This window comes from Ptychodera flava, chromosome 16 (genome assembly GCF_041260155.1).
Source record: "Ptychodera flava strain L36383 chromosome 16, AS_Pfla_20210202, whole genome shotgun sequence".
Lineage (NCBI taxonomy): Eukaryota > Metazoa > Hemichordata > Enteropneusta > Ptychoderidae > Ptychodera > Ptychodera flava.
The window spans coordinates 4466714-4487544 of NC_091943.1; the positions used below are offsets into that span (position 1 = coordinate 4466714).

The 20831-nt window shown below is 40.4% G+C and overlaps 1 long non-coding RNA gene across 1 annotated transcript in view; it reads left to right on the forward strand.

Annotated features, from left to right (window-relative positions):
• Positions 1-20403, forward strand: part of LOC139152576 (uncharacterized) — a 40031-nt gene extending 19628 nt beyond the window's left edge. Inside the window, exon 3 of the long non-coding RNA XR_011556653.1 lies at positions 17749-20403. This is a non-coding gene — a long non-coding RNA (uncharacterized lncRNA). The remainder of the gene's footprint in view (positions 1-17748) is intronic.
• The last annotated feature ends 428 nt before the right edge of the window (positions 20404-20831 follow it).

A 20831-nucleotide genomic window follows, 5' to 3' on the forward strand; every position in this document is an offset into this window, starting at 1 on the left:
AAAAAGATTGGAAGGAAATCGTAGCGTTCAAACCAAACAAGTTAGATCAGCATGACGATTAGTCGATTCGATTCAAACCTACTCATACCGTTATTTCACACGAGAAATTAAAAAGTGCATAAGTAGAGTATCATGGCGTTGTCTTTCCTATTATTTTTTTAAGGGATAGGAGCTGTAATTTTTGTTATTCGACTCTTTTTGTTTTTAATGTAGACTATAACTTCTTGTACTATTCTCCGAGGCATATTGAAATACATGCTATTTAGATTGTCAACATAATGTCCACATGCGTTAATGCACTGTTATTGTTTACATTTGAATTCTAGTCCTGACCGGAATGTACTTGTCAACAATAACAATGCATTCTACACATGTGCAGACTGAGCTGACAAGCTAAATACTTTGTATCTCAATATGCTTGGGGGAGCGGAATAAGAAACTGTAATTGACATTTAGACAACGACTGTGAAAAAGTCATCAAATGTTGTGGCTTCGGGTCCCTCAAAAGGAGTGAGTGGTCGGAACTGCGCTCAAAGGTAGTATGGGACCCATACGGTTACTGTAAACACAGCAGCCAAGGTACATTGGCGATCGATGAAAGTTTGAAGATATTTGTCAAATATGTACAACGTAAAATTCAAATGCTGCCGCCATGTTGATGTCATGCACCTAGATATCGTGCAAGAAATGCATCGTTTGTCAGTAGTAAAGAAAGCGTGGACAACTGGGATGAAGTAGAATTTTACACCCCATTTTATTCATTTATCTACATGAAGCGAAGGAAAAATTAACCATCCATGTAACTAAAGTATGACCCTGACCTATATACGAACTCACGCACGCGCAGCAGTGCATTGTCCTGAACTAAGCAGGGAAATTCCCTGCTGAGCATGTTTATACACGTTCCGAAGGTGGAAGTGGGAAATTCCGTGTGAGTCATCACCATCAAACTAGCCTATATAAAGGAACCCCCGTTGTCAGTCCGGCCGCCGGTCGCGGAGTCTAGCTGATGTTGAACACGAAGTTCCTATCGGTACGAACTAAATTTCATATCCATTCAATCCATAATGTCTTAAATATCTTTCCAGAGGTGGACTAAATCCTTCTTGTTTTTGAATTTCTAGCGCCTGATGAAATATGTTCTGAATAAGTTCTGACCCCGGAGCCTCCTCGTTCCGAAGGGTTGCAGCTTTTTCTTGTATTTGTGTAAGCAGCTGTTTATATTGAACGTAATAATGTTTATATTTCTCTCGTCTCTTTGCTACACCCGTTTTCCCTTGTATTACATCAATAACAACACCTGGTATAGGAGTTAAGGCTAACAGTACCGGAACTGTTGGAATTGCCGCTATTACAGCAGAGCTTACAAGAATTCCTTTAGTAATATTGAGAGCCATATCAATTCGACCCATTAATTTATAACTTCGTCGATATGCAGCACTTGTTCTTTCTATGTAATCAGCCAATTGTTCAACGCTTTCAACAACTGAGATGTGCATTTTTTTACTGTATATGTAAGGGATGATAAAAAATAATTGTAGTAATATAGAAATACAATATGGCAGAAGGAGGAGAAGATATACCACTCCAGGATTTCGATGATGCAAATTTGAATGATGATGATGACGCTACTGCTGAAACATACTTCATAGACGATGATAATGCCCTTGCAGAAGCTGATCCTTTCCTTGCTAGCCCAAAGGTCGATCGTTTGACTGAACTTAGAGCAGATGAAAAATTAAGAATGGTTAATAAATTCTTAGATGAGAATAAAATTACTAATCCGGATGCACTAAATGTATTGGCTATGGAATCTGAGGTTAGGGATGGAAAGCTGTATTATAAAATCTCAAGCTGTCTAAAGATAGAGGAGGTGGATTTTATAAGCTTTCCACATTAATGAGTTTAAAAGGAGGACATGAATTTATTAGAGAAGTATTAGCAGAGCCCGAATATGTGAAACGTACATTGCATTCTGAAGATGTGAAAAAGGATAAAATACCGGCTGAGAAGATGTCACCAAAAGACATGGGTATATACAAAGATAAACTGACAGAGTTACGGCAAGATGCTTCTGGTAATGCACGACAAAATACAAGCTTTTGAAAATAAAATCGAACAATGGAACAATCTAACCCAGAATATAGAGCTTTTGTTGATGAATTAAAGATAGCAAATATGCGTCTTGATGAGCTTTACAGTGAAAGAGAAAATCTGTTAGAGCAGACAGAACTTACACCCGAACTCAGAACAAGACTAGCTAAAATTGATGATCGAATTGAAGTACAACATGATATGATCAGTGGGGCACGTGAAAGACTGGCGTCGACTAGGTCTCTTCGTGATGTAATTTCCGATCCAGAATTGTCACTCAGGCTGAAGCTGACAGAGTTATTTAAACGAAATGGTATTACAATCGCTGCAATACTGACTGCCCTTGGAATGACAATATCAACAATTGCCCTGGCTGTGACTAAAGTAGGAGGAGGAGGAGGAGGAGGAGGGGGAGCAGGTGGAGGAACTGGCGCAAACGCAGGAGGTTCAGGTCCGCCAAAGTATATACAAAAGCGAAAGAAATTGTAAAGCAATTTGGTGAATGGTTAAAAACATTGGCCGCAAAAAGTGCTGCTGCAATACCAGGTTTAATCGGCTCCTTGTCAGTTTTCTATTAAAAACAGCAGGATCGGTGGTCGGATTTGTCGGAGAACAGCTATGGATATTTTTAACTGGTTTAACATTAGTCATTATAAATAAAATTATGTATTAATATGGCATCAACATGTTTGGTGAAAAGAATATTGCAAAGTTTCTTTCTAAAATAAAGACCTGTTTGGTTTCTCTGTCGAATTGGAATGGTGCAAACTTCGACGGTAAATCGACATATACTTCGAGCAAATCCAGGTGTCCGACTCAAAGATGATAATCTATATCATAACATTTAGCTTTCGTGAAGGAATGTCAAAAGACTAACTTCTTTAAGCGACTAGAATTCATAGCTGTATTCCAGGATACTGAGGATGACCAAGAGGCTCATCATCTCCAAGAATATTGGGTTCTTCGATTGATTCGCGACACAGGCAATCGATTTATCTTTCAGGCAGACGGAAATATTTATGTAAAGATGTGATTTATTTTCTTTTTTCTTCTACTATATACATTACACGAAAAATGGGGTACGATAGAACATTATCACCGACTTTCACCAACCGAATACCGAATGGAACGAAGTCAGAAAGAACTCATCACGTGATTGCTCATAATCCAAGTGAGGCAGATCCAGGCCAGACACTTATCATACGATGTCCGAAGTTAGAAAGCGGAGTACTCTTAGTTCCAGATACTTTCGACCTGGTTTTTGATCTCGAAGTAATGGGAGATGAATATAACCGAGTAGTACAAAAATGTTGCAAAAAATTTGGTGGAGCGTATGAAACTCACATTTGAGGGTCAGACACTTTTCGATTTGAATAAATATAACCTTATTGAATGTTATCGCGATCTCTTCAAACATAAAAAGGAGAGAACGAACATGACACTGTACGGAATTCAGAACGAAAATCTAAGAAAATTGAGAAGTGTTGCGAAAGATGCAGATGCCGCCGTCGTGGGTGATATTTTACTTCTCAACACATATAGAACAAAATATGCTATTCGTCTTACTCATCCCCTAATAACAGGTCATGGAGTTGCATATCCAAAAGCGTTAGGGAGTCATATTGAATGGGAAATTACGTTGGCACCCGCCTCCCAATTACTTGTCAGTAATCAGGTTGTTACAGCCAATTATAAATTAAAAAACATTCAAATGGAATACGAGACAATTTCTGACCTCAATCTCGCGAGGTCAACTGCTGGTTATTACAACGGTGGAAAAAGTTACCTTTACGAGCATATACATTATTTTAGAACAATCCCATTCAAGAATCGGACACGGTTATCAATGAAAATATAAATGTACCACGACGTAGCATTAGAGGTATCGCTATACTCTTCACTAAAAATCAGAATCAGGCAGAACTGAACAGTGAACTTTTCTTTAACCCATCCATTGAATCTGTGTCTGTATCAATCGAAGGCATTGCAAATAAAGTGTACGCTCAGAAGATGATACCAAGACAATTTTGGCGAGAGGTGCGACGGTATTTTGCTGAAGATAAAGATTGGTGTGAAATTGATATAGATGAGGCCGATTATTTGAAGAATAAATTCTGTCTGTTTATCGATCTGCGTAGCTTTAAAGATATTGAGTTTCATGGAAATGGTTTAAAAGTAATGAACACAAAGGACGGAATTCAACTTGAGATCCTGAAGAAAGATACCGCGTGGGGTGGCGATGACGCTCACAATGATAATATATTTGCCCACATTTATGTTATCAGTGATGCCCTGGTCACTGTTGAAAATAGTAGATTAATGTCTTTACAATATTAACCATAACCATGACCCGTCGTCCGTCCTATCGGCCATGTTTCTGCCAGCCATTCGCCTGTGTCTGGATTTGTATAACTGCACACGTTTGATATCATTTGGCGCCATCATGATTTTACTTCGCTTTTCACTACGGATTTCTCCAGCCTTTTTCCGTACAAACTGTACAAACTGTGCGGCTCCGGCTTCTTCCCAGTTTCAAATAGATCTTTATAATCTTCAAAGTTCAAATGTTTTCTAACACAAACATCTTTCACCCCTTTATTTTTTTTCGTCTCCGAAGTTGGAGTTCGAAAAGCATACACTTTCGAGCGTATGCAACAAAATCAAGAATAGGTTCACCATTCAACTCATCTTTAAATTTACCTATCACTTTTTTATTAATCTTCGGAAAGTTGGGGTCACCATGGCCCCACTCATCCCACTAGTATCATATATAGACTTCTCACCATTCTTTTCAACATCTTCTCGGACTATATCATTGAAAGTGCTGACGCGTGAGCCGTCCGGGTTCGGGATCGGTACACTGTAAACAAAACTGTCAGTATCCATGTAGGCTAATCGTATTCCAGGGAACTTGACCAGAAAGTATGTAATGCGTCTCATACATAAGCAGCTTAGAAAGTTCCAGTACTGCGGCGCCGATGAAAACTGGTTTTACATATCTATGCTCATCCGTTTTCAGTTCCAGTAGGGCACTGTCGCAGGAATCGCCATCCTCTTCGGAAGTTATGAAAGTTATATGTTTCATCTTTGGATTATACTTCTGAATCTTTTACGTCCACTATCCGACCGTTCCAGTCCGAAACAAATTTAAAGTCTCTGTACTTTCGAACATCTTCTATTGTCTTACCGAACATTGCATTATTCATCAGCTTATAGAAATTCTTTTCAAAATCTGTCCTCCCCTTTGCCCTCATTTTAGTGTTAAAGTCAATATATTTCGCGAGACATGGAGCTTCATCGAAAGCAAGCACCCGATAAATCTTTTTCAATCTCATTCCCATCCGAAGATAGAATTCCAGCAACTTGTAGTGTAAGACATAGGACTCTCTATCCATCACACTTGTAATCAGTCGACCGCCCTGCCTCGGAAATTCATAGTGATGCGGTGCTAATGGCAAATCGCTGTGTTCTTCATGTAATTCGGCTGGGTATTCTAAGTCTACTTCTAGAAAACTTGGTGGAAAGGTGGAACCAGGTCCCCACGCTCCGGCTCCGCCCCCCGCTCCCCCCTCGGCGGTCCATTCCTCCCACTCTTCCATCGTCATCCAATGAAGTCCGCCCGTAGGCATTGCCTGACTCATTGCCCAGCCGTAGAGATTGTTTGCATCGAGATATTTTATTTCGGTTAACGGTTTCTCCGGATCGTAATTCCCGCCGGCGGGGCCAGCGTAAGCAGGATGATTTGTCTGTAAATAATGAATATTACACTGGCTGATACCTCCTCGTATTCCCCGTTGTACGAAAGTCATCTGCTCAGCATCTTGAATGAGCCCAAATTTATTACCTGTGTAAAGTAACATAGCATCCCATGTCAAGCCGGGCGCTGACATATAGTGGGCTGGATCTAACTTATACGCTTCTAAACATGTGTCACGGAAATTTTCGAATATATTTGCAAGAAGTAGAACGTCCGTCTCACAATAGAATTCCATATAATCACGAATCGTCTTACATCCAACTTCGTCCCATACTCTTAATGCATGTTCGTAATCAGACTCCGAAATCCCTCTTCCGTCAATTCGCTATAAAATTCCTCCCTCTCCGGGAGCTCACTCCTCTTCTAGTCTGTCACCGAGTCTAAATATTCGTAGGGGAAGAAACCTTTCGCCCTTTGAATGTCCGGGTACGTAAGTGGTCACTGCCGTCCATCCGTGGTCCGGCACAGTTTGCCAACTTCGCCAATGACCCCATCATCAGCTGAGCACTGTCCATAAACTTTATAGAAAAGAAACGTCTCTTTATCTCCCTCTTCCCTCCGGCAACAACAATTGAGCGTGAAAAATAAATGTTTTCGAGAGACCCATAATTCCTCCATTGCTCGTCTTAGCTATGATTTTAGGCTCTGGTCCCCCTCCGGCGTCGATTTCATGTAATTCTTTCAAAATAAAAGAACCATCGTATCCCTTGAGTTGTGAAAGTAGATAGGAATGGTTCTCGACGGCCGGCATCCTTCGCAATAGAAGGTCGCCTCCTCCTTCACTACTCGGTATCCTGCCGGCTCTCCACATGCAATACAGACTGGATCACATCCGTCGCGCCGGTAATTAGAAGGATCCCTCATCGGTATTATTTTCCAATAATACGATTTCGAATAATACTCGGCCCGTTCTTTCATATCCTTTAGAAATTCTGTAACACAGGAGAGACCTGTGAATGTTCTTTTACCATAAACAGTGGGTCGGCCCGGGGCCCCGTTCCACCATAACATACGAAAGACAAATTGGAATGTGTCGGCCGGTCCCCTTCTCAATAATTGCCTCAGTATCTGCATAGACGACGTAGGGAGAAGGAACCTTCTTCCGATGTCCTTCAAATTGACACACTTCCTTAGGAAAATCTGGCTGGGCAGTGTCTGTTCCACAGTATACCTGATGTTTTTCTAATTCTTCTGTTGACTTAAAACCTCTTTTACAAACCATACAAATACACTTCGTTCTGCGCTCATTCTTTCGATTAGTACGAGAATTACGAAGGCGATTTTCCGCAGTAATTGGTACGAAGTGAGAACGGCCGCCGTCTTCGCCAACTATCAGTAAGATATTTGCTATTTGATTCCTATCGGCTCCGCCTTCGGAACGGGCTTCACCTTCCCCTATCGGAACGGTTCCGTCAGGGGCTCCGCCAGGGGCACTATATAACACAGTTATGTCGGACGGGGGAGCGGGATCATTTTCGTAGATCTGAAATACTTGAAGTTTGATGCCTGGATTTTGCTGCTCGAAGCGCTTGAATATAGTCAGATCGGCGGGCGTGGGCATACCTTCCCAACAGTAGTCAGCAATAAATGGGGCGTACGTATTCCATTTTCTCCTTACCTGACCACATTTCTTTTCACGAAACTCGGGGTCGGCCAACTTTAAACTTGCTACGATGGCGTATTGAAAACAGTTCTCGCTGCCCGAAGGTAGCACCAGATCGCTAACACAATGCTTATTTTTTAACCATCCGGGAAGTTGGACTCGTTCCGTTCCCGTAGGAGCCCCAGCCCCGAGTAAAACTTCTACTAGAATTACTTCAAAATTAAGTATCTCCTCGAGAACGAGACCAGAACCCTCAACATTTTCAATTGTATCAAGCATACGATCGTAGCGATCTATTAATTGTTGCCCCACATCCGATCCCGATCCTCTTACATCTTTTGTGTATGTATCTTTTATTTAACATACAATGAACGCGATTGTGTATTACCAGTTTTCGGATCCGATAATTTGACTTCCATTTCGGTATAAACAGAGTACATCTTTCGTTCCGTTTCTTTGACCATACCTTCAATATCCACCAGCTCCCCGATATCCTTGACTCGCTTGACTTCAGGAAATTTTTTTTGTAAAACTGCTCCCTTGAATGCTGTATGTAATCGATCGGGCCATAATAATCTTTATGATATATACTATCCTAAAATTTTTTAAAATGAAAAATAATTATTTTATGATAGGTCATCAAAATCCACTATAATATTTTTGTCAGCATTTATTTGTTTATATATCTCACCTAATCTTTCTAAGTCGACTATTTCTTCCGCATCTTGAATTTCTGGTTTATTAGGCGCAGCACAAAATATTAATCTCTCAACAGTGAAAGAAAGAGCACGCTTACTTAAGCGCGGTTTAAATGCTAAGAATTCTATCTTACTACCTTTCCTGATATTACGAGGTACAATAGCAGGATTTTCTCGGACTGGTAGTAACGGACTCACTGTTTTAAAACCGCAGTCAATTTCTTGAACCATATCAATACATGTAGCGAAATCGTGAGCCCCTCTCCCTCTCCCTCTTTTAAACTGAAATTTAAAATACCTCATGCCCGGCTGAGGCCCCTCGCTCCCTCGCTTCTGATACACTTTAGATGGATTGTAAAATCCGCAGGAATTATTCTTGGAGTGAGCGGCCAGGCTTAGCAGCATAACTTTTAGCAGTAGATGCATCGAAACTTTCACCTAGGGTACGAATATTATTAAATCAGTAAACTTTTGAAGACTCAGTTGCCAACTGACACACACCCCATCACATGTAGCTGGATCTCTAGAACCGTACTTAGGTCCGATGGGGAAAACCACTTCTAGCTCACTGTCTACGTATATGAAAGGATCTACATATTCACCAAATACTAATTTGCCTCCATCATCAATTTTGATGTTTTTCTCCGGTTTCAAGTATTTTTATTGCAGTTGAAATAGAAAGGATTGTCATTGTCTTATCGTATATATCTTAATAAAAAAAATTTTTTTAAAAAATTTCTATGATATAGTATCCCCAAAATGTCATACATATTCATAAATGGACCAACTGGAAGTGGTAAGAGTTACGATGCAGTAAATTTGGATCCGTATCACGTACCAGAATTTGACACTAGTTTTTCCAGCAACATTGCCGACTTTTATAATGGGCGCTCCCCCGTTTCGATTGCCGATTTTCAGAATCAGTTTATAGAACATACTCTTAGTTTACAATGTCAGGCTGGGAGGAGGAGGGAGGAGGAGGAAACCTCCTCCCCCCTCCCTTCAGAACAATACATTATTTGTGACTCTTCCATAATTCAACATCTACTTTTTCTAGAATCCGGGGCGTTTCCACGGAGTCGGAAGAAAAAAAGATTGTTTCTAGAGCATTTGACCATTTACCCAGTTTCATTATCATATTCAAAGATATGCCTTGGGATTATTGCAGGCGGAATGTGTTGACTCGAGCCAGGTCGTACGAAATCACCGCCTTAAAAGAACTAGAAGAGATTCACAACAAGTTCAAACAGACTTTCTTAGAAATTTGCCACGACTACAGGCTTCCATGTTTGGTAATTATCAGCCCCTTACGCCTGAAGTTCTCAAGAATATACTTAATCCAACGATTGATACAGAGACAGTCGGACCAGTAGATTTTCCACAAGCTTTTGACTTTGGAATTGCATGGGCAGCTCACGCGATAGCGGAAGCCAGGGATTTTTAATAGACGGTTTCGAGGAGGAGGAACTTGAAAAAGCGTACTATCCACCTGGTCAAGAACAACTAGAACAACGTCGAGTCTCACTCAAGAACCTACACAAACTTCTTAATGCTTGTGAAACAGTGTGTGCTTATAATGCTCCGTTTGACTTACGAGCACTTGATATGATGAAAAGGGTGGACTTTGGAGTTACTTGTCTATGGTTCATGTCAGTTGTGTACATTATACTTCAGCCAGAACTTATTGATAAAGCTGAAAAAGGGGCGCTCGAAAGAACGGACCGTGGCAACATGAGAAGTCGCTTTGAAGATCTTGCAAACTTAATATGTTCAGGAACTGAGTGGTACCACCTCATCCACATACTGCCGAAAAAGATGCAATAAGTGAACATTACTTACGACAGTACATGATAAATACTTGGCCAGGTGGGGGGTGGAAGCGAGGTGGTAAACTGACACTTTCGGCTTTCAAGAAATTAAGACTTCTTCCATGGTACTTATTGAATAACTTTCGTAAATACTTACGTTAGTACTTGACAAGTACCAGCACAGGAACTTACGTAGTACTTGACAAGAACCAGCACAGGAACTTACGAAGTACTTACGTAGTACTAATAACATTTTCCTCTGGCTCCCAACTATTGAAACTTTCCGGATAACCGCGTCCATTTTATCAGATAATATTTCTTTCCCCTAATTTTTTTCGTCTTCAAATTCGTTCTACTCTGTACAGCTCGTCGGCACCTTCCGAAAGGGCGCTCTGAAGTTCATCAGAATAGAAAGTGCCGAGTATTTCCTCTCCATTCAGATCTTTTATTTTGTAAACTGGTGGTGTTCCCAAGCCAGCTGCGTACACAACTTTTGAAACCACGAAAATCTCCTCTGTCCAATTTGGTAAATATCCTTTCTAAAAGTGGTCTTGTATTTTGTAATTCGGACACGTTCTCCCGGCTTGAATTCAGGGTTGGCTCCCCCGGCTGCCAACTCAGGACCGAATAGTGTATAAAATGCCTGCCAATCGTTCTCCTCTGTTACGTCCCTGGGTTTCATTTTGATACTTCCGTGAACGGTGTTATTGTAATTCTCGAGAAGGTGGGGTAGAATAGAAAGCCATTCACGTGTCTGTTTATATGTGAAGTATTTCCACATCATCGTCTTAAGAGTCCGATTAAAACGTTCAACGACGCTAGCTTTTTTGTCACTGTAGGTGTGAAACCAGTGAATTCCCACCTCCTCCAACCACCCCTGCATTTTTCGATTAGTAAATTCCCGCCCCTCATCTGTCTGAAGTTTGTCGGGCCTTCTCCCAGATTTCTTAATCACGTCTTGTAGCGCCTGTAATGTATCATCAGCCGTTTTTGACTGTATCGGCCTAGCCCATGCGTATTTACTGAGCACATCGATTACTGTTAGCATGTATCGAATGTTACGGTTCTCTTTTGCGAACGGGGGAGGGAATTCCACGAGATCCGCTTGCCATGAGAGTCTATCGATGTTACAAAAACGCGTCGGCCGCCCGTAGCATGAGAACGAGGTACCGGTTTATGTAGATTATAAGTTAGCTGAGTTTTTAACCAGTCCTGTACCTCTTTCTTAGTAACGTGGAGTCCGCTGGCCCGTGCTGCGTCATACAATTTTTGCACACCTCCAAAACCAGTTTTCGGGTTGTAATATAATTCTCTAAGAGTACCTTCGTAGAACCTTCGGGCGCAGCCATAATTGCTATATTATACGAAAAATTTTATGTCGTACGGATTCCGTAAACGAAATACTAGTTTACTGAATGGCCTACTTTTCAATTGCTTGATTAGGCCCACGGCTTCCTGTTCTGACACCTCCATTCCATATTCTTTTATAATAGTTTTGTTGTCTATCTTGTTCGGTGTGTAAAATAGTACTAACATCTGTATGTTTCCCTAAATGGTTTACTAATACTAGTATATTGTTGAGTCAGAACCCAGACAGATAATCTGTCATGTCTTGCGCTGAAACCAAGTTGGACTAAAACGTTACTGCGCTTCTTCATATCTTTGGACGAGGCGCAGTCATCGAGGATTATTAAAGTGTTCGTTCCAGCCCATTCTTTATGCACGTAGGTTAATGTATCATCCACTGCATCGAGTCCGACTGGAAACACAAACACATTATCATCGGTGAAAATGAATCTTCTATTATACGCTTTATTATTCATGAATGTTGGGCAAATGAATATCACATATTCGAATTTCCTTAAGTACGGACCGGTGAGGAGGTCCAACATAAATTCTGTTTTGCCAGAATATGTCGGTCCAGTTATAATCATGTTGAATGGTGGGGTTACGTATATTGACATTTCCTCTGGATCTATATACTGTAAATTAATGAATCTCTTCTAGTTCTTTTAAGTTACTGGTTCGAGTTAGATGAAACCCAGTCACATCGACAGCATCTGAATGAACTATATAGTTAGTGACTTTATTCCAGTACCTACAATAGTAATGAATATTGCTAAAGATAACAAACCAATTTTACCATATTCGTGAATAGGGTCTACGCTGGTCACGGCTGCTGCCCGTTCCGGGGAGGGGAGGGGAGGGGGTCCCCGAGTCGTGTCATTGTGAGGTGACTCTCCGGGCTCGTCCTGCCACTTCACAGGATCTCCCCCCTCCTCCCCTCCTCCTTCCATCTCGTGTACAGCACTTTCTCGAACTTCCGTGTTTATATCACCGTTCACCCCGAACACCATAGATTCTGTTGCGTATTGCAATTCATTATTATAACCTGAGATCGCCGGGCCCGAAAGAATGACCATCTCAGACGGTAAGAGAAGTAAATTTGGTGAGACTGCCATATCAAGTTTGACACCAGTATTCATTATTGTGTCTTGATATCGCCTATAACTAATTACTTTGTCGGTATTACGAATTTCATCTTCGAGGAGAACACCGAATTCTTTTCGGACTTGCTCTGCACTGCCAGTATCACCCACTATGGTACTGCGAATATTTGCTTGTGCGCCGAGTATGCAATATACATAGGCTTCAAGACTTTCATTGAGGCGGGCGAGACCGGCCTTTGTTAGTCCCGAGTCTCCCTTCAGAGGAATGAAACTATTGTATTGTCCCTCCGATCCATCATTTCGGAAGAAATAATAGTGTGGTCTGTCTTTGGCAGGCAGTACATGTTTTTTCTTTCCAAAAATTGTATGTGTATAGAAAACGCCTCCATCAGCGGAGAGGAAAAAGTCATGACCGTTGTATATCGCTTTTGGCTGTCTAACGGGCCCACGATTAGTGTAATATTCATATCCATAACCAAGACCTTTATTTTGACCTTTTCGATAACGAAAGTCGGACTTCGTTGGACTTATATTTCCAAATTCTGTACATAGAAGTTCATATTGGATGAGATTGTACGGATTGTCGCCCGCTTTGAAGGTGGGGAGGGGGTCGTCTGGAAGTGCAACGCCCATTTCGTGAAGGATACGACGTATTGTAAAATATACATGGAAACGGCAGAATGATCGTATTTGGGGCGGAAATTTCCCTTCGAACCGAAGAGATGGGTGAATGATATACCACAACCAGTAGTGCTGCACCATACGGCAAAATTTAATTGTTGGTCCCAGTATTTCATGTTTGGCCCGCCCAGCCAGACATTACTTTCTTTAGCTGATCGATGAGTGATTACGTTATCTTTAAATACATCCCGTGGATGAAAAGTAAATTTTTCTGTCGGCGTTACATATATTTCTAAGTCCATGAGAATAGGTTTTATTCCTCCATTCGGTTTGGTAGGAATATCAGCATGCTGTACTGTTGGTATGCTCGTCTTATTCAATTGAAAAGCAACTGGGAATAGGTCTGTACTCATTATTCGTGTTTCTATATACAGATAGATTTAAATGGAGGAGAATTTTCCATACTTCAGAATCGTACTAACATTCCAGACCATGTTAATATTATATTTCGGATTCAGGTTTAAACGAATTTTTTATTTTTTACTAAGAATAGATAACATACTGCAAACAATGGAGAATTTAATAAAGTCATCGGCAGCGGCAAATACGACAGCGCATTCCGAAGGGCCAACCGCAGCATCGGACAATAATCGATCCATAATAGAGACGAAACGTGAAAAAATACTCTGTGTCATCGCAAGTGGTCAAAGTAAGTTATTTTTTGGTAAGGAGATTACAGTTGTTGACGTAGAAAAATGGAAAGATGAAACGGTGGATAAAGCCTTCAAAATGTACGAAGCGAAATACAGTTCTCTTATAAGTGATACCATCACTCAAAGTTTCATAGATCTAGGAGCCCGTGCAATAAGTCAGGTAGTTCCAATCGATGATCGAGATAACTATGCCACTGATCTTAAAAGGATTTTATTCTAAACAGTGAAATAAAACGATTATCAGGACGGATAGGGTACACATGGGGGCCCCTGATTGCTCTAATTTCCACCGGTTTAATTACGGGTAAACATTTAAATTTTAAAAAAATCGGGTTTAATATAGTACCTGAAATAAATGGATTCAACTTCGCCGACTCAGCAAACGACTCCGTCAGAAGCCCCGCCGACGACGGGGCCCACACCGCAAACGGAAACAACGACTCTACCACCGACACAGCGCAACATAGAGAAAGTGTCGTTACCGACGAAGCATCCAGGGAGAGTTGCTGCGGGCAAGAAATTAGCGGAATGGAACAGGAAAAACAAGGAGAAGAAACTAAAAGCAATGGAGGGGGAGGGAGGGGGGGAGGGGAATGATGCGGTAGCAGACCTACCGCCTACAATGAAAGAACAGTGTGATAATAATTCACGCTGGTATAATAAATGTTATCTTGTTTTAGGAATTGTGGGAGTTTCATTGACTGCATTAGGGCTATATTGGGGGCGTGCTCGACATATTTGTCCCATTCGGAAAGATCCTCCCCCAGAAAGCGAAAAAAACAGAGCACGTAGCAGCTCCCTCCGGAACAGTTCCGACAGGGGAGGGGAGGGGGAGGGAGAGGGGGTGTTCCCAGCTCCTCTACATTGTATGAGATGGATTAACTACCCATATTTTTATTTTTATTTTTTATTTTATATACTAGTCAGCAATCATGGATATTAAAACAGTTGTAAACACAATGTACGATGGTATTGTAATCGCAGGACTTGCGATGGGATATCTAATGATCTCCAGCAAATTTCTGAAAATAGATATGGCGATCCAAGTAGACCAAATTTAACTCGATTGGCAAAATTAGGCGGTGCGACTGCTGCCGCGGTAGCGACCAAAGATCTCCTTGAACAGAAAAATATTATTCCTGCAGAACCTTATACTTCGTAATGGGCACCTTCGGAATAATAATAATATTCATCGAACACTTATACTTAGTAATATATACATACAACGCACAACAATGATCATTTGGATTGAAAGTCAAACAGGTGAACCTGTTACTGTTAATTTTTACCCTTGTATTGACACGACACAGTTTACGAAGATAAGACTGCTAGAGTGCGGACTATATAATTCATGGCATAACATAACATCGACGAATAATGTAATAAAATATCAAGAAGGTGACCAACCGAAGAAGACTAAATCAATACGTCCAGGTAACTACAATATCGATACGTTAAACAAAGCAATCGGGTTGAAGCAAAAAATTAATTTTGAAAAACATCTGCCGACAAACCATGTTTATCTAACTTTGGCTAAAGATGTTAAAGTTTATTTCAATGCTACAGGTAGCTTTGCCAACGTCGTTGGTTTTTCAGATAAACCTGAGGACAACCCAGTTATAAAAAGTACTATTAGTCCGAAGAAAGTGGATTTCTTAACAGTCACTAAATATATAGTTCATTCAGATGTAGTCGATGTTACTGGAAATTATGTTTCATTTGGTTCGGGTGCCTCCGGAGGATACATACAGGGGAAAGTATCGAACTGTTTACAAATACTTCCCATCCGGGATACGAGAGAAATAAGTGAAAGGTTACTTACGATTTTAAAAACGGAGCAATTTCTATGCCATTGAGAAAGGGGGAGATTACATGAATTCAATTCGTATCTGGATAACGGATCAGGATGGAAACATGATCGATTTCAATAACTGGCCAATTAGCTTTTGTATTGAATTATTGTAGTCCCGAAGCGGGCCCCTACCGGTGTAACCCTATCGGAAGATAAACCATCCCACGACCAATCCTCCAGCAATATAGATCATCTCATATTTCTTTTGCTCAGGACTGGGCTGATAATAATCTGAGAATTGAACTGCTCCTTCGGAACCGTTCCGAAAGGGGCCTGACGTAGAGTTGCTTTGCACCGCTTCTGCTTCTTCCAGGATTTCTGCATCTGTATCTCTTAATTCTGCCGCAGCATGTGCGTCCTTTGCCTGATTTTCTCTTTCCCAGTCAGCCTGTAGTAATCTTTTTTCTGACCAGACGTTGCGATCATGTTCAAATTTTTCTAATGCTTTATCATGTCGGACCTTCTCTTCAATAAGAGCATCACCATTACCGGAAAGCTTTTGTCCGATAATATTTCCTCCTGTGAATGCCGTTGCATTTAATACAGCACCGAGAACTGTCATTCCTATAGCTGAAGCCATGGTTGTGTATATTACAAGGTATTATTTTAATTTTCACTGTATATAGCATAATTATGTCTGATCCAAGTGGCTTCGGTCTAGGTACAATTCGTATGCAAAATCTTGAGCTTGAAGATCTGAGTGATGTTAAAGTTAACAATAATACTAAGATGGCTGCTAATCATAATAAGGATTACGTCCTTCGTTACAAGGACCGCGAAAAATATTTCGTTTTAGCCAATGCCGCGGCGCCACCCCACGAACATGCTGTAGAATTTTCCGAACTTAAAGACATTGATGAAACTGTAATTGACGCCACAAAGGCTTCGAATGATTCTACTCCTTTTGCTCTGACATGGGATTCGGCTAGTCAGAAATTCATGCCTTATAATGTGCCGCGTAACATCTTAGATATATTGGATAGTGAAATTGCAGGAGGTGTTGCTGACCACCAGGAACTCCGAATGTGATTTATTTTGATAGCAATGTAAACAAATATAAATTGTTAGATTTTCGTAGTTGGCTTACTCCTACGAATCCATACATTGCACTTCTTGGTATACCAATTCATCTTAAAATTAGTCCTCTTAATACAATAATGAAGGCAGATAATACACTAAGAAGGTGGATAAACGAGGGGGAGAATTATTGCTCGTATACAGCTAGCGGAGTTCCAGTTAGATTATTTTGGGACACAACTTTAAAGAAACTGGGTCTGAAAAGTGTCGGTGATGAGGCAGCTGAATTAACTTTACAGACAGTAAATCAACAGATGACTGATAATATGAAAATACTTCAACATGGTACAGTTCTCATTAGATGTGTAAAGTTAGCTACTGGAGATGAATTTGACGATTTGGTTGGATATTATGCTATGAAAACAGATAACAGAACAACTTGTGATATTATCATAAGTATTGATAAAGATCGGGGAGGGGAAATGAGTATTGAATGTTTTGTTGTGGGAATAGAATAGAGAACGACTTAGGAACTACATTTGTACGTAGAGATAAAAGAGTGAACACTTTAGATATCAGTACCATTCATCTGAAACGACTCATTTTGTTTGAAGTAATGGTCTTTCGTCATATTTTAAGTTCAGAGGAAATTACTAAAATTTTATCTATCGGGTGAACAAGTTCGCACCGATAGGAACTTCGTGTTCAACATCAGCTAGACTCCGCGACCGGCCGGCCGGACTGACAACGGGGGTAAAGTCCCTTTATATAGGCTAGTTTGATGGTGATGACTCACACGGAATTTCCCACCTTCCCACCTTCGGAACGTGTATAAACATGCTCAGCAGGGAATTTCCCTGCTTAGTTCAGGACAATGCACTGTTGCGCGTGCGTGAGTTCGTATATAGGTCAGGTTCATACTTTAGTTACATGGATGGTTATTTTTCCTTCGCTTCATGTAGATAAATGAATAAAATGGGGTGTAAAATTCTTACTTCATCCCAGTTGTCCACGCTTTCTTTACTACTTTTGTCAACAAAAGAGTCGCACAGGCGCAGTTCTGACGACCCCTTCCCTTTACGAGACTTTCAAACGTCTATGCTCAATTCTATTTTCTGTTTTTGTTTGATCCTAGGAGGAGTTTATGGTGCCTACGAAGTCTTACAGTCGTTGAAAGTTAAGACTGACACTGTCAACAGTGCTGTGAATATCGCATCGAACATTGCTATGGATACATTTAGTTACCCACCTTCGCTTCATAATTACTAAAACAGATTTTTATCTCAAAAATCAATATAGACTGCAGGAGGAAACTTTTAGAAAACATTGATTCATAAATGACTAATTTTTCGACGAAAATTGTGTCTACAACTGCCCGCTGTCTTTCAGTAGTACGCCCGGAACAAGGTCGCCCTCTGTAGATGTTTCGGATATCCTTTTCTTTCTTTTGTTTTCTTTGTCGAAGGATTCGTGCCCTTTAGATAGTGTTCGACAGAAACACATTTACTTTTTTCCGATTTACAACGACGTCCACATGCCGATAATTTCTTGCATCTCAGAAACACACAGGCGTAGGCGATTACAGTGTCTTTGATTTAACCGACTTTGTAAAATTAAAACAGAGAGCAGAACTTAAAGGACGAAAAATCACTAAGCTATAATATCTTTTTAAACTGAAAATAAAATGTTCCTTGTTAAACTCCTTTTAAGACTAGGACATACTGAGTATATTTGACAGATATGCGGAAATCATGTTGCGCATGCTCTTTCGCAAACATAAAGATCGACCTATTATTTCTGTGTACAAAAGACTTCGATAATACGAATCAGAAGTTGATACGAACGTTTGATATGGTTAATTTCTTCCACAAAAACATGTTGACATCCAACGACAACAAAAGGTGGCACGAATTTTTCAGACTTTACTGTTGCATCTTGAAGTATGAAATTGTTCAACATTTACGTTTGAATTTCAGTACATCATGTAACCAATGACGTCATCCAATCTAAAATTGTTTATTGCACTGCATAATCACTTGTTTTGAAATTCTGAGGAGCGCATGCGTCAAGGTGCATTGATATTTCAAATTGATACCCTGACCTATGACCCTTATGACCCTTACAATGTGATCACAGAGACGAGCGTAAAGTTGGCGTCATACTCATCCTCATCCTCAGCCTTAGGGGTCACGCGAAAATGAGGATGAGGATGACGCTACAGCATCAGCTTCACCGGCGTCAGATCCGATTATTCCCGAATGCGTCTGATGGAATAGTAAGTGTAAAAACGACTCTAAAAATGTGCTCCAAGTTTCATATCACTGTAAATGTTAATCAGAACACAGTTGGGTTTGTATTTCATAATATTTAGTAAACTCTCTGCTTCTCACAATGTAGTTACAATGCAACATTCTTAGCCCTTAATTTCAATTTAAAGTTCAAAGGTGGCGTTGACTTTTCAGGCCTCAAGTCATAGTTCTGCAAGTTAATTATTTTATATATCCTCTGAATAATTAGGGCTTTCATATCGCCTCTCATAGTGGTGATTTTTACAAATTTCGGACCATGTGTACCTTTTTGAACCAATTTTTGGAAAACCTTAACGCAAGAGTTGAGAGGATACAAACAAACACATCCACGGAGCCATGGACTGAAAATTACGTACATTTCCAAAAATCTAGCCTGTATGAGATATTTTAACGATTAAAAATTACCTGCGAACCAGTTTTACGATTCAAAAGAAAGTTGAGAAAGAATGGAGTTGTTATTTTCTTAAGTTATTGGCGAAATTTATCATTTATCCGTCATCGGGTAGCGTCACTTCGGCAATCTTCGGATACGACGCTGAAGCTGACGCTGAGCAGCGTCGTTTTCAGCGTCAGCTAGAAAGGTCACCTGAGGCTGAGGGTGAGGATGAGGATGACGCCAACTTTACGCTGGTATCACAGAGTTTGATAAATATTCACACAATCCTCCTTGCACTATGGCAACGACAAATAACCTTGAAAACTGTACATTCACCCATGGCATCGGTTTCCATTGCGTAATTTGTATCAATATAGGACTGTCACAGAGTTGGTAGTTTAGGAAGCCAAAGATCGCAACATTTCCTGTATAACAAGCATATCAATAACGAAAGTAGACCAACTTCGAAATTATCCAGCAAACTACCGTTATATTCCATCTAATATCCTGTGCTATGTTCAGTCTTGCACAGAGCTAGTGCGACTGGACAAACCCATTATTAAAATTGTTCATGTCTATCAGTCCCTAGCTCAAGGACATGTCTGTCAAGGTCAGAGACGATTGACTCAGTTGCGATGTCACAGGGAAAACAATGGCGTTTTTGACTCATGTGCAAGAGTCGTATACACGTTATCAACTTTTGTCTTGGGATGAGCGCGTCTCCAATTCGATAGATTGGATGAGATCTGATAAGTGGATTTAAGACAGAAACCACCCTATTCTGTTTAAATCGGTGGCTTCCTATTTTGAATGAAAAATATCCACACTATCAAGGCCTTAGTAGATGTTAATAATACAACGAAGATCTTCGCCACATACTGAGAAAATCGACGGACGATCTTGCGTCACCTATGACCTTCGACCTTTTGCACTTCCTCTTCAACCTTCAGATTTGATAAGTTCACAACTTCAAACGTCAAAGTCTTTTGTACACGTTAGACGTCCAACCATTTTAGATAGTTGTACTTTGTAGCTATGTTTGCAAGATATCAAGTGTAATATGTCTATTGGTTCAATTAAAATGCAAAATTATGTATTTTTAGAATTGTTCTGGTGTCTCATTGACTGCGTATCTTTTCCATGTCATAGGAAACCCTCGTCACTAAACTACGCATGCGTACAACTATTGGCCTACACAGAAGAATAAAAATACACTAAGGAGTATAAACTATTAATTCAGAGAGTACAGAATGTCGGTTTTAAGGTCATGCTTATGATATATGTTGATCGATCGCCCTCTATCGCCATTAAGGTCACGACAAGGTCACAAACGTGATCGATAAATTGTCTTTCCTGCACGGCAGTCACAAATGACCACCAATCCATGCCATTATTCGGTCAACTGGATTTTTTCTTTAAAATCAAAGAGTGGGAGTTGAAATGTAGGCAAATTTTATTTTCAATAATGTCAGATGTTCATTCACATTAAAATAGGATTTTAACGTTGAATGCGCCTGAATGAGCACCGTATTT